The sequence below is a fragment of the Schistocerca gregaria genome, chromosome 2 (genome assembly GCF_023897955.1).
Source record: "Schistocerca gregaria isolate iqSchGreg1 chromosome 2, iqSchGreg1.2, whole genome shotgun sequence".
NCBI classification, from domain to species: domain Eukaryota; kingdom Metazoa; phylum Arthropoda; class Insecta; order Orthoptera; family Acrididae; genus Schistocerca; species Schistocerca gregaria.
In genome coordinates, this window is record NC_064921.1 from 857,905,754 (window position 1) to 857,920,610 (window position 14,857).

The 14,857-nt window shown below is 38.9% G+C and overlaps 1 long non-coding RNA gene across 1 annotated transcript in view; it reads left to right on the top strand.

The window, feature by feature from the left end:
- Nucleotides 1-11,886: 11,886 nt before the first annotated feature.
- LOC126335236 (uncharacterized) overlaps nucleotides 11,887-14,857 on the top strand; it is a 945,258-nt gene continuing 942,287 nt past the window's right edge. Inside the window, exon 1 of the long non-coding RNA XR_007564831.1 lies at nucleotides 11,887-11,918. This is a non-coding gene — a long non-coding RNA (uncharacterized LOC126335236). The remainder of the gene's footprint in view (nucleotides 11,919-14,857) is intronic.

Here is a 14,857-nt window from a genome sequence, read left to right on the forward strand (position 1 = left end):
AACAGGAGATGCCACAGAAAAGGCTGAAATACTAAAAGTCTTTCTACAAAACTACTTCACAGAGGAAGATCACAAGGTAGTTCCTCCTTTAAATTATTCCGTAGATGGCAAATAACAGTTATCATAACAAGTGACCAAGGAATAGAAAAGCACTTGAAATCCCTTAAAAGAGGAAAGGCCACTGGACCTGGTTGAATACCAGATCATTTCTACACTCCTAGCAAAAGTGAACCATAGGTCTCCAGAGGTGTGAAGCATTGCTAATGATTGGAAAAAAGCTTAAGTCATTTCAATTTTCAAGAAGGGTCATTAAGCAGTTGGATGAATTTATAGGCCTATATCTTTGACATTGATCTATTGTAGAACTTTGGAGCATGTTTTATGCTCACATATTATCACATTTCTATAGATCAAACATCTCCCCTGTAGACATCGACATTGGTTCCAAAAACAACAATCCTATAAAAGCCAGGTAGATTCTGTGTTGCTTGATATCTACATCTACATGATTACTCTGCAATTCACATTTAAGTGCTTGGCAGAGGGTTCAACGAACCACAATCATACGATCTCCCTACCATTCCACTCCGGAACAGCGCGCGGGAAACCGAACACCTTAACCTTTCTGTTCAAGCTCTGATTTCTCTTATTTTAGTTTGATGATCACTCCTACCTATGTAGGTTGGGCTCAACAAAATATTTTCGCATTCGGAAGAGGAAATTGGTGACTGAAAGTTCGTAAACAGATCTCGCAGCGACGAAAAACGTCTTTGCTTTAATTACTTCCATCCCAAATCGCGTATCATATCTGCCACACTCTCTCCCCTATTGCGTGATAATACAAAACGAGCTGCCCTTTGTTGCACCGTTTCGATGTCCTCCGTCAATCCCACCTGGTAAGGATCCCACACCGCGCACCAATATTCTAACACAGGACGAACGAGTGTAGTGTAAGCTGTCTCTTTAGTGGACTTGTTGCATCTTCTAAGTGTCCTGCCAATGAAACGCAACCTTTGGCTCGCCTTCCCCACAATATTATCTATGTGGTCTTTCCAACTGAAGTTGCTCGTAATTTTAACACCCAGGTACTTAGTTGAATTGACAGCCTTGAGAATTGTACTATTTATCCAGTAATCGAATTCCAACGGATTTGTTTTGGAACTCATGTGGATCACCTCACACTTTTCGTTATTTAGCGCCAACTGCCACCTGCCACACCATACAGCAATCTTTTCGAAATCTCTTTGTTACAGATACTGGTTTTCGGATGACCTTACTAGACGGTAAATTACAGCATCATCTGCGAACAGTCTAAGAGAACTGCTCAGATTGTCACCCAGGTCATTTATATAGATCAGGAACAGTAGAGGTCCCAGGACGCTTCCCTGGGGAACACCTGATATCACTTCAGTTTTACTCGATGATTTGCCGTCTATTACTACGAACTGTGACCTTCCTGACACGAAATCACGAATCCAGTCGCACAACTGAGACGATACCCCATAGCTCCGCAGCTTGATTAGAAGTCGCTTATGAGGAACGGTGTCAAAAGCTTTCCGGAAATCTAGAAATACGGAATCAACTTGAGATCCCCTGTCGATAGCGGCCATTACTTCGTGCGAATAAAGAGCTAGCTGCGTTGCACAAGAGCGATGTTTTCTGAAGCCATGCTGATTACGTGTCAATAGATCGTTCCCTTCGAGGTGATTCATAATGTTTGAATACAGTATATGCTCCAAAACCCTACTGCAAACCGACGTCAGTGATATAGGTCTGTAGTTAAATGGATTACTCCTACTACCCTTCTTGAACACTGGTGCGACCTGCGCAATTTTCCAATCTGTAGGTACAGATCTATCGGTGAGCGAGCGGTTGTATATAAGTGCTAAGTAGGGAGCTATAGTATCAGCGTAATCTGAAAGGAACCTAATCGGTATACAATCTGGATCTGAAGACTTGCCCGTATCAAGCGATTTGAGTTGCTTCGAAACCCCTAAGGTATCTCCTTCTAAGAAACTCATGCTAGCAGCTGTTCGTGTTTCAAATTCTGGAATATTCCATTCGTATTCCCTGGTGAAGGAATTTCGGAAAACTGCGTTCAATAACTCCGCTTTAGCGGCACAGTTGTCGGTAACAGTATCATCGGCACTGCGCAGCGAAGGTTTTGACTGCGTCTTGCCGCTTGTGTACTTTACATACGACCAGAATTTCTTCAGATTCTCTACCAAATTTCGAGACAATGTTCCGTTGTGGAACATATAAAAGGCATCTCGCATTGAAGTCCGTGCCAAATTTTGCGCGTCTGTAAATTTTAGCCAATCTTCGGGGTTTCGCGTTCTTCTGAACTTCACATGCTTTTCCGGTTGCCTGTTTCGTGTACCATGGGGGATCAGTTCCATCTCTTACCAGTTTATGAGGTATGAATCTCTCAATTGCTGTTACTACTATATCCTTGAATTTGAGCCACATCTCCTCTACATTTGCATAGTCAGTTCGGAAGGAATGGAGATTGTCTCTTAGGAAGGCATCTAGTGACACTTTATCCGCTTTTTTTAAATAAAATTATTTGGCCTTTGTTTCTGGTGGCTTTGGAAGAAACGGTATTGAGCCTAGCTACAACGGCCTTGTGATCAGTAATCCCTGTATTAGTCATGATGCTCTCTATTAGCTCTGGATTGTTTGTGGCTGAGAGGTCAAGTGTGTTTTCGCAACCATTTACAATTCGCGGACTAACGGCTCGAAATAATTTTCGGAGAAAGCATTTAGGACAATCTCGGAAGATGTTTTCTGCCTACCACCGGTTTTGAACAAGTATTTTTGCCAACATAGCGAGGGAACTATAACCATATGAGTGGGGTATTTATTTGTTACGAGACTCAAATTTTCTCTGAACTGTTCAGCAACTATATCACCGGAGTCTGGGGGTCGGTAGAACTAGCCAATTATTAACTTAGTTCGGCTGTTAAGTATAACCTCCACCCATACCAATTCGCACGGAGAATCTACTTCGACTTCATTACAAGATAAACTACTACTGACAGACACAAACAGTCCACTACCAATTCTGTCTAATTTATCTTTCCTGAACACCGTCTGAGACTTCTTAAAAATTTCTGCAGAACTTATTTCAGGCTTTAGCCAGCTTCCTGTACCTACAACGATTTCAGCTTCTGTGCTTTCTATTAGCACTTGAAGCTCAGGGACTTTCCCAGCACAACTACAACAATTTACAACTACAATTCCGACTATTCCTTGATCCAAGCACGTTCTGTATTTGCATGCTCCCTTTGAGATTGCAACCCACCCGTACTTTCCCGAGGCCTGCTAACCTAAAAAACTGCCCAGTCCACGGCACACAGCCTCCGCTACCCGTGTAGCAGCCAGCTGAGTGTGGTGAACTCATGACCTATTCAGCGGAACCCCACCACCCTATGGCGCAAGTCAAGGAATCTGCAGCCAACACGGTCGCAAAACCGTCTGAGCCTCTGATTCAGACCCTCCACCCGGCTCTGCACCAAAGGTCCGCAGTTGGTTCTGTCAACGATGCTGCAGATGGTGAGCTCTGCCTTCATCTCGTAAGCAAGACTGACAGCCTTCACCAAATCAGATAGTCGCTCGAATCCAGAGAGAATTTCCTCAGATCCAAAGCAGCTCACGTCATTAGTGCTGACATGAGACACCACCTGCAGCTGGCTGCACCCTGTGCTCTTCATGTCATCCGGAAGGACCCTTTCTTCCCCCCCCCCCCTTAGCAGCCATATCCCTAAGGGGCCCCATTACACGCCTAACATTGGGGCTCCCAACTACCAATAAGCCCACCCTCTGTGATTGCCCTGACCTTGGAGGCTGAGAATCATCCTCTGAAACAGGGCAGGCAGCTGCATTTGGCTCAGCCAGAGACAGTACCTGAAAAGTGTTTGTCAGACTCATCGGGGAGGCTTTCTGATCAGCCTCCAGGGACGTCTTTCGCTGCCTGCCACGCCTTTGAATGACCTCCCAATCAACCACAGGCGAGGGCTCAGCCCCACTGCGGGCAGCAACCAGGGAAACCACAGCAGCAGACCGATCTGGGGACAGACGGGACGAGGTTGACATCCCCGTGATACCCAAGTCCATCTCCCCACAGTGGTGCCCATTGGTAACAGACTCAAGCTGCACGACCGAAGTCAACGCCACCTGCAGCCCTCATCCGAACACAGCAATCACAGCCCCTGTCCATTCTAATTGATGCTGGACAACAGTTATTGAAACATGAGTACATGCCTAGATAACATAAGGGAAACACGCAAAGAATGTATGAACTAACCTGTACAAATGCCTAACAACTTCGCTACAATCTGCCTGAATTTGCGATTACAGTAACTAAAACTCGAAATTACACCTCCTATACGAAACTATGCAACAAATAAGTGAGCAAGGAGTATACGACTTGCTGCTGGCAGCACTTGAAGCTCAGGGACTTTCCCAGCACAACTACAACAATTTACAACTACAATTCCGACTATTCCTTGATCCAAGCACGTTCTGTATTTGCATGCTCCCTTTGAGATTGCAACCCACCCGTACTTTCCCGAGGCCTGCTAACCTAAAAAACTGCCCAGTCCACGGCACACAGCCTCCGCTACCCGTGTAGCAGCCAGCTGAGTGTGGTGAACTCATGACCTATTCAGCGGAACCCCACCACCCTATGGCGCAAGTCAAGGAATCTGCAGCCAACACGGTCGCAAAACCGTCTGAGCCTCTGATTCAGACCCTCCACCCGGCTCTGCACCAAAGGTCCGCAGTTGGTTCTGTCAACGATGCTGCAGATGGTGAGCTCTGCCTTCATCTCGTAAGCAAGACTGACAGCCTTCACCAAATCAGATAGTCGCTCGAATCCAGAGAGAATTTCCTCAGATCCAAAGCGACACACGTCATTAGTGCTGACATGAGCCACCACCTGCAGCTGGCTGCACCCTGTGCTCTTCATGTCATCCGGAAGGACCCTTTCTTCCCCCCTTAGCCGCCATATCCCTAAGGGGCCCCATTACACGCCTAACATTGGGGCTTATCCAACGGTGGCAGGGAGCACACTGGCTGTGACCAACCGACAATGGCCGTTCAGAACAAAAACAGAAGACAAATGACTACACGAATTTACACTATTCAGGTACTAAAACGCGATGTTACAACTCTCAAATACTATAATACTTCCAGAAGGTGTTCAATACAGTTCCCCACTGCTGCATAATGAACAAAATACAAGTGTATGACACACACACTCACACACACACACACACACACACACACACAAGTAGCTGCTTCCATAAAATATAAGTATACATAACAAAGCCTGGAATGTTTTTAGTTTTTAATTATTGACTTGAGCATGTTTTCCCTAAACTTTGATTATTGCCTTCTCGCAAAGTAACTTCATGGCTTTTAAATTTTCATTCTGATGCAGACATCCTTAGAAGTGTCAAAACATAGGTAAATGTATTAAACAAATATTTCCCACCAGCTGGCACTGTTATTTCTCCATTGAAAGTTATTTATATTAATACAGAACACAATTTCAAAAACATTGACACAAGTAGATGTTGAGTCATCAGCAGACAGACGTGTGTGCCTGTGTATTAATACTGAAAAACAGTTAACTTTTAATTGTAACTATATATAGTTCCCCACTGGAAAATTTTGAACTGCTTATGAGGACTCTCCATTCCTTGCTACACTGTCAGTTAGGCAGTAGCAAGCATTAATAGTCTATGGTGACTTCAGTGTAGACTTACTAAAGGATTTTGGTAGGAAAAATGATGTGGAAACCTTATTTGGATTCTACAATTTGATCTCAGTAATTAACTTTCCAGTACAGATGATAAAGACAGAAGAACCCTAACTGATAATATTTTCTTTGGTAACACTCAAAATAAGAAAATAATTGTTAACCCAGTAACAAATGACCTCACTGATCACGAAGTAAAGTCAGCCAGAGTAAATAAGGAAGTGCCTTACAGTGTAGATACCGCTCAGTGGAAATCAGAATAATTAATTACTCCAGGACACATATTTTCAACCATAATTTAAAGAGATAACCTGGAATAAAATTTATAATTAACCGAATTTCAACATAAAATTTGATCTAATCCATGATAAATTCATATTATTATTTGAAAATAACTTTCTGCATAAGCTAATCAGATAGGAAACTAAACACTCATATACAATGCCATGGATCACTAGAGGCAGAAAAATATTTTGTGAAAGGAAAAAAGAAGTATATCTATTGGTGAAAACAAGAAGAGATCCTGTAGTAGTTGCACACTACAAAAAGTCTCAAAATTACTAAGGAAACTTATTAAAAATCAAGGAACATCTGTAAAATGTCAGAAATCTATGATTCCAACAACAGATGCAAGGCTATACAGAATATAGCGAAATGAGAAACAGGGCAACCAGCAATAGAACAGGATAACATCACTATTTAGCTGAATGGAAAGGCTGTAAATGATGAGTCACAGGTACCAAATATATTTAATAATCATTTCATAAATATAGCAAAAAGTATAGGGACAAACAGTACAAGAGAAAAATCACATGAATATAACACAAACTTCACCTTCTGATATTTAAAAAAATCATATATCCCCTAAAAATTAAAGCTCATCTGGATTTAATGGTGTTCCCAGTAGAGGATTAAAAATTTGTTCCAATATAATTAGCCCTGTCTTATCTCAAATCTGTAATGCATCACTAACTCAAGGCATCTTTTCAGAGAGACTGAAATATGCCCTTGTCAAACCCCGCTTTAAGAAAGGTGTTAGAACAGATGCCAGTAACTACAGATTTGTTTCACTACTGACATCATTTTCCAAATTTTTTGGGAAAGTGATGAATTCTAGAATAGCATCTCACCTGAGCAGTTATGATATCCTCTGCAAATCACAGTTTGGATTACAGAAGACTTGCTCTTCAGAGTATGCCATTTACATGTTCAATCACCAAGTATTACAAGAATTAAATAACAAAATAGTGACAATTGGAATTTTCTGCTGCCTATCTAAGGCATTTGAATGTGTGAATCACAATATTCTCATATAATGTAATCGGACAGGAAAAAGAATTGTACACACCAAGTGGCAGCAACACACGTAAATAAGGTATAGATATGCAAAGCTTTTGGAGCCAGTGGCCCTTCCTTCTGACAGAAGGGCTGAAAGGTAAGGAGAAGGAGTGAAGGAAGAGGACTTGTGTGGTATAGGAAATGGGTAGAGTTTGGAAAAGTTACCCAGAACTCTAGGTCAGGTGAGACTTGCTGGATGGGATGAGAAGGAAAGACAGATTGTTGGGGACTATATTGCATGAGATCTGAAAACCTCAGAGCTGAAAGGTGGAAGATAAGGTAATATGCAAGACAGTTATTACTGCCAGAACATCATACATGAGTTAATAGGATCAAAAAGCTAAGTGCATTGTTTATGATAGATGGGGGAGGATGAAGGCAAAAACTAGACAGATCAAGAGTGAAAGATGTAGAAAACTAAGTTTCCCAAGGTTCAGGCTTACATCGACTACTTTTCCTCATTTATTTAAATTATTTTCCATCTATTGTACAAGAAGCAGAATTAGTTCTTTTTGCAGATGACTCTAGTACTGTACTCAATCCAAGCATACATGAAGCAACAGAAGAAATGGTAAACAAAAATCTTAATCATATCATTGACTGATTTTCTGCAAATTGGTCTCACAGTCCATTTTAGAAAGCACAACCTATTCAGTTCTGCATATCTAGGTGTACTGCACCAATAAGTGTAACTCATGGTGAGAAAATAATAGTCGTGAGGGTGAAAAATTCAAAATTGTTAGGTGCCGACACTGATGTGAATTTAAACTGGAAAAAGCACTTTTGGAACTCCTGAAACAACATAGTTCAGCCATATTTGCACTCAGAATCATTGCAAATCTTGGGGAGAGATAAACCAGTAAGTTGACATATTTGTAGAAATCTGTTTAAGGTGTAGAGTTTCCTGACTATTGCTTCACAGTATGTTTATTCCCTCATGAAGTTTGTTGTAAATAATCCACTGCAGTTCAAAAGGAATCATGATGTGCATAACTGCAATACCAGACGTAAAAATTACTTTCATGCTCAACATTAATGTTGTCTGTAGCACAACAGGGGTGCACGGTGCACAACTAAAATTTTTGACAAATTATCAAGTGATATAAAATGTCTGACAAAGAGCAATGTAAAATTTGAAAACAAACTGAAGAAATTTCTCCTTGACAACTCCTTTTATGCTATAGAAGAATTTCTGTTACTGTAATGTGTAAAAGAAGTTTGGTAAGAATTACTAATTCAAAACTGTATAAGCAATAAAAAATAATAATTAAAAATAAAACAACTTTAAAATGTTCAGCATGTTTCCATATTTACAAATTAATTTGCAGTGTAAATGTAAAATGACTCAGTCCGTACAATTAAGATTTATTGTGCAAATGATTCATGGAACATGAAACTAAATTACTGAGTTCTTTGTAGCAATTTCACTAAGTTGTTATCAAGATATATTTTGCAAAGAAGGAAGGGATGTTTATATCTCCTGACTTGAAATTTATATGATGATCTGGGATACCTTCAACATTTCTCTTACATCCAAAATCCTGGCCAGAACCATCCATGGGGCTTCTAGCAACTCTTAAACATAACAATGTTATTATTCAAATGAAAGGCATAAATTTAAAAAAATTATTGTAAGAGATGATTTACGACCATGTGATGTGTGTGTGCACTGTGGTGCTGATAAAGACAATAGATGATTATTTCATTGTTCACTGAAATCTATTAATTATTAAAATGTGCATTCAAATGACACGTGTAAATTCAGTGTATCAAATAACATAATAAACAAACAGATAACATCAGTGTGCCATATGAGAACACTGTATTTTCTAATCAACTTTTTGTGGTGTTATAAGAATCATGCTAAAATGCATCCCATTCAAAAACTATTAGTACTTTGTCACGAACAGTATCCCATAACAGTGATTTACATTATAAACATGTGGACTGTAGTTATTATATATCATATACTATTGTATTAATCATTGTTTGGTACTGAATATGCTCATAGCTAATTAACTAGTCTGGTTTGGTCTCTCTGAGTTTTAATTAGTGATTATTTTATTTAATAGGTCTCCTTTCGTGTGGTTCATATATCACATTCACAATCAGAACAAATATTATTCATTGTGTTTTAATTAATTACCCAATTAACCTCCTCATTGGGAGCTTTGTAAAATATTAATTCTTTACACTGTAACATGCATTGGTGTCATATTTTCATTGTCTCCTACTTATTAATTGTCTTTATATGCTTTACACACTGACTGTAACATGTTCAAATCAACAATAGTTTACAGAAACTCTGGGTGCACTTTGACACCACACCCATGGCCCAACAGACATGACCACTTTTCCCAACAGCATACTTTGCTAAAAGTTCAACCCTTTCTTTTCAATATGTAGTTACAAATAGTCAGTATAGTCAGATAGACAGGTATTGGCATTCGAGCCACAGCAGCAATGAACTCCATTCTTTTGTATAAAATCTAGTTAATATGCTCTCTGACAAAGTACAAATGTTCTTTACTTGTTCAATTGCTTGATCTGCTACATTACAGGCTCAAATTCATAATTAAAATTTACTTATCTTACAGGTGTGTCAAATGCTGAGATATATGTAAGACCGGAAGTGCTACAACTGTGACGTCTCAGGAACAGACCCATAAAAAAACACTTCAATACTGTGCCAGCATGGGTGCTAGGAAGTGAACAAGAAAAACCATCAGTGGTAATTCTGCTGCCTGAAGGCTCAGCAGATAATGAACAGGTTTTCTGATGTGTAGATGGACAATAGAGTTTTATCTTCCAAACATTGTGTCAATAGGAAATAAATATCAAGAACAACAGAAATTTAAAGTACTTAAAGAAATAATATGTTGCCATTGAGCAGCTATATGTAATAGGAATAATGCACAGAATAACAGAAATCAGACTGAAACTCAATATAATACATCATAGACCTCTGTTATCAAGCCTCATCACAGCTCTTCCAATCCACTTGTATGAGCTTTTGCTTCTGATAGTTTGAAAAGATTGAACTGCCAACACTGATAAATTACATGTCTAGTCTGACTGTAACTATTTTTGCATGCAGTCATCACTGTTTTCCTTCTTAGTTATTTATGAATTTCATGTACAAAACATGGAGTACAAGTGTGAGTAACTTTTACACACATGAAAGGGAGTGAGTGAAAGATGCAGTCAAAATATGTTGTACATATGTTGAGTTGACTTCAATTCATTTTTAGCTGGGTTTCTCTGTCACTCTAATAACCCCTCATTTTCTTCATTATTCAGCCACTTTCAGCAGTTGCTCCATTTCTTCTGACCTTGTTATCAGTTTCATGTACATATTTCTAAGATACTACTCAAGTAAGAAGAGAAATTTTGAATGAATTATCATGTGATACTGGGCAATAATCTAAGGAAGTGAACTAAGAGTCTCCCTCATGTACCTTATTGAAGTTCGTATAGCACTTGTCTTAAATTAGATATCTTAATTGGGAATGCCAGTTAATTCTCTTCTTTAAGCTGTATACTAATTATTGTAAACAGATGCCTCATTGTTGTCATTATTTATTAAACAAATAAGGTTTTGTACTATTAATGCTTATAAATATGAAAAAACAGATACTGTTACCAGTGTTTGCTGCATTACACCATTGTAAATTGGAAAGAAACTTAGAAATATTTTTGTACCCTAACACTCAGTTCTTAAATTGTAATGCAACTACTTGCACTTTCTATTTTTATTTCTCAAAAAAGTTTTTCACATATTAAGTAAAGTTCCTCACTTTGCCATCACATTTTGCTCTCACCAATGTTCTTATTAATGTGGCTTTCTTACTTTCAGCCTTAATAATTTATTACAGTTATCTCTATAATTTTAATTCCATTAACCTTGAGGAAAAATGTGTTTGCACATCCTTGATCCTACCTTATCTGATACGTTTACCAAAGCATGCCTTGCTGTAAAACTGAGCAAGTATGACTTTTGTGTGAGTGCAGTTTTTTCCTAGTTGTAGGGGACAATAAGGCAAATTTCCTGACATTCACAAGCAATTTTCATCATTTATAGTCTCAACATTATGACACTGACTTTGTTCTGTTCTAATGGAAATATATATATTTTTTCTGTGGCACTTGAAAGAAGCTTTTAAGAGAACTTCAATGACAGAACATGTACAGCACTTGATCAAATATTATGAAAATAACAGCACTGCAAACCACTGTCCCACCACCAGGAGAAGAGATTCCATCAACATCTGCCCTGTCATACTGAATGTAAGCAAACACAAAACTCAGGTATGGTTCTTGTTGAGCGCATGAAGCCCAACAGTCTGTGTTCTGCCATTGTAGCAGTCAGACAACTTGCTTGTAAAACTATTGAGACACTCACATTGTGCATTGAGCATCGTTTATGGTGAATGTAGTGAAACTGTTAGAGAAGTGGTGCAGTTGTACACTGAAGAGTGTCCAAATTGTGCCAAGCAGTGTCACTCTGTCTTTGTAAACGTTATAAATAAAGTACTAGAAACTTGAAGTGTGAAGGATAAAATATGCGGAGGGAAAAGAAGAGGAACTGATGAAAGCTATTAAAACTAACATTTTAAAGGAGTAACACACAATGCAAATGTCACTTACTGGTAGTTCGAAACTACAAGAGGTATCAATCAAATGAGTGTTCTGCAAACACTGCATTCCGTAAAATTTCATCTTCTTCCAATTTCACTGGATCCACAGCTTCATTGCAGTGACTATCTAAATTTGATTAAAGCCTTCTGAATAGTATCTACAAAAAGTGCAAAGTCAGGTGGCATACCTAAGCAAAATTTTGTTTAAGGAAGAAGCATCATTTACAAAGCATAGGCAAATCAGTCTTCACAACATGCACTAAACATCAGTTGAAAATCCATGCTAACTCAATGAATGCTCTTGGTCTTTCAATATTTGGTGCATGTTTTTAAGACCCACAACACTGGTCTCTGTGTTGTTGATGGAATTCTGAATACATTCAAGAAATGTGAGTTCCTAAGACATACTGCTGCTGCAGTTATTGGAAGACACCCCACTGAACATAAGGCAGTCAGTGTGGTACCAACATGATGGATATGCCTCTCATTCCACACACATGTTGACAGCCCCTCTTAAGAGCACATCTAAACAGCATTGGAATAGTTGTTCAGGAAATGGAAAATGGTCTACAGGATCACCTAATTTAACACTTCTACACCTTTATCTGTGGTGAGATTTAAGACAAGAAGTCTATTATGAAACACTGAATGACTCCCAAAGGAATGAAATGCCGTGTAACACATTGAGTCCAGATGAAATTCAATATGCAGTGCTGTTTCACCAGAGTAAATTTATAGGGTGCAGCAATGCTAAAGATCAATATTTTGAGCACATGGTATGATAGCCATGATAATATACATAAAAACCATACCCCGAGTTCCGTCCTTGGTGTAATAGGGCACACGTTCATGGAACCTCTTCCCCTGATGTTACAGTCGCAGGTTCGAAACCTGCCTCAGACATGGATTGTGTGATGTCCTTAGGTTAGTTAGGTTAAAGCAGTTCAAAGTTCTAGGGGACTGATGACCTTAGATGGTAAGTCTCATTGTGATCAGATTCATTTGTTATCTTGATACTGTTTGATCATGTACCATGCATATTATGTCAATAAAAATTACGTGTGAATATTGGGAAATTCATTGTATTGTCTGGACATATTTGTGATGGCCTGCCTTAGCTGCCTCAATCTATCTAGAGTAAGTTCTGTTGTAGGTGGTGTATAATTGCCTTACTCCAATCCATATATAATGAATTTCAGTTGTGCGGATGAATCATATTGGGTTACTGTTATGCTGCTAATGCAGTTGTGTGTTACACAGTAATAACAAGAAACACGTAAATCTGATACCTGTCTGTTATTTTGATGATACATAAAATTCACTAACATATTTATGAGTGGTCTCTATACCACTCATATATAGTTTCCTTCTACAACATAATTCTCACACCTTATTTTTCTGTTTTTAACTTTCTACCAATTTATCTTGATAAAAATACTTGTATAAAGAACAAAAAATAAATATTCCTTTGTTATTTTTATTTTAAAAAGCAGCAACATAAGATTACTTTTTGGAAATTGAAAGATAATATATACCTCTAAGAACATCCTGCATTCTTGTCACTAATAACACTTTTTGTTTCCAACTATTTCTGTATTTTATAATTAATAAACAAATAAATATGTTTTTATTATTTTTGCTTTTACTTCAATATTCAGTTAGTAGCTGGTTGTTTACTTTCCATTTTTGGTTGATATTCAGTCATTTACACACAGTGTTCCATAGATCCCATACCTTCAGGGATATGGTACAAGTCGTGATAAATATTTACAAAAGATACAATGTGCTTCATTTAGTGTGTGGCCATTAATGTCTACTTATGGCACAACAGATCATTATTGTTAATTTTAAATTGTGTAACATGTCTTTGTGAGGCTGAGACTTTAACTGTTAGCTGTGAACAACTTGTAGGCCTGTCCAGCTAGTATCTGGTCTGTGTCTGCTGAGCTTGAGTTTGGATTTATGCTTGTGTTATCATCAAACATTATAGCTTCTGCACTGCACTTCAGAGTCACTGAAAGATCATTTCTGTAAGTTAAGAACAAGAGGGAGCCCAGTACTGATCCTTGCAGCATGTCATCTATTATGTTCTCACATTCTGACATTACTTTCAAGCCTATGTCACACAGTTGATAGGCTTACTAGAGACAATGTGCATTACATTTATCCAAAGCTTCATTAAATCTTCACTGTCATTTGCATTATGTGATCGATCGGACCTTACTTTCTGAGTAGCACCCATACAGGTGCAGAAAAAGAAATAAGTACACCTGGAAAAACAACATTTATTCTGGTCTGATTATGGCATATGTTACCTGGGCGATAGTAGACATACTGATAATGATTTCAACATCATCCACCCACAGATAGTGTAGTGACCTAGCTACCAGAGTGCCATCTACGTCTACTATAAAATAGGGAATGCTCACAGCCAGAAGGCTCAGTGTGGTGCACATATGTGAAGCAATCAGGTAAACATGTCATGGAGATGCACTCATGTTCTCTTCAGCCAATTGCACAAGTTTGAAAGGGGTCAAACTGTGACCTTCTGAGTGATAAGATGGTCCTTTCAAAGAATTGCCACACAATTCAGACATGCTGTGTTAGATGTGCAATGCTGCTGGTACCAGTGGCACATGAATGTTCTCACACTCATGGATGATAATCTGGATCCCTATGCAGTGCAGTTGCCCACCAGGATCGCTGTGTTGTAAGGGCAGCAGTTGCAGATTGTACAGCTATCACAGCACAGAGAAGAGGTCTTGTGAACCCAGACATGTTGACACAAACTGTTGGGAACTGGTTATTGGCAGTGGAACTATGGGCACACACACCTCTAGCCCTTCTTTGTCTCATGCCACAGCACCGACACGCACAGCTAAACTGGTGCTGTCAAAGGAGCATTAAAAAGTGGTGTGACATGCTGTGGTCTTCAGTGATGAAAGCAGAGAGTACTCTAGTAGGAGCCACAGTGAAATATTAACTCTTACCATATTTTGATATGGGCAGCACGATGAACCACTAACCAACATACAGAAACTTGTAAGTGTGAGTGAGCCTCAAGCTGAAAACATACCGCAGCTCCACAAGTTCTTTAACGCCACTACGGGAACTTGCG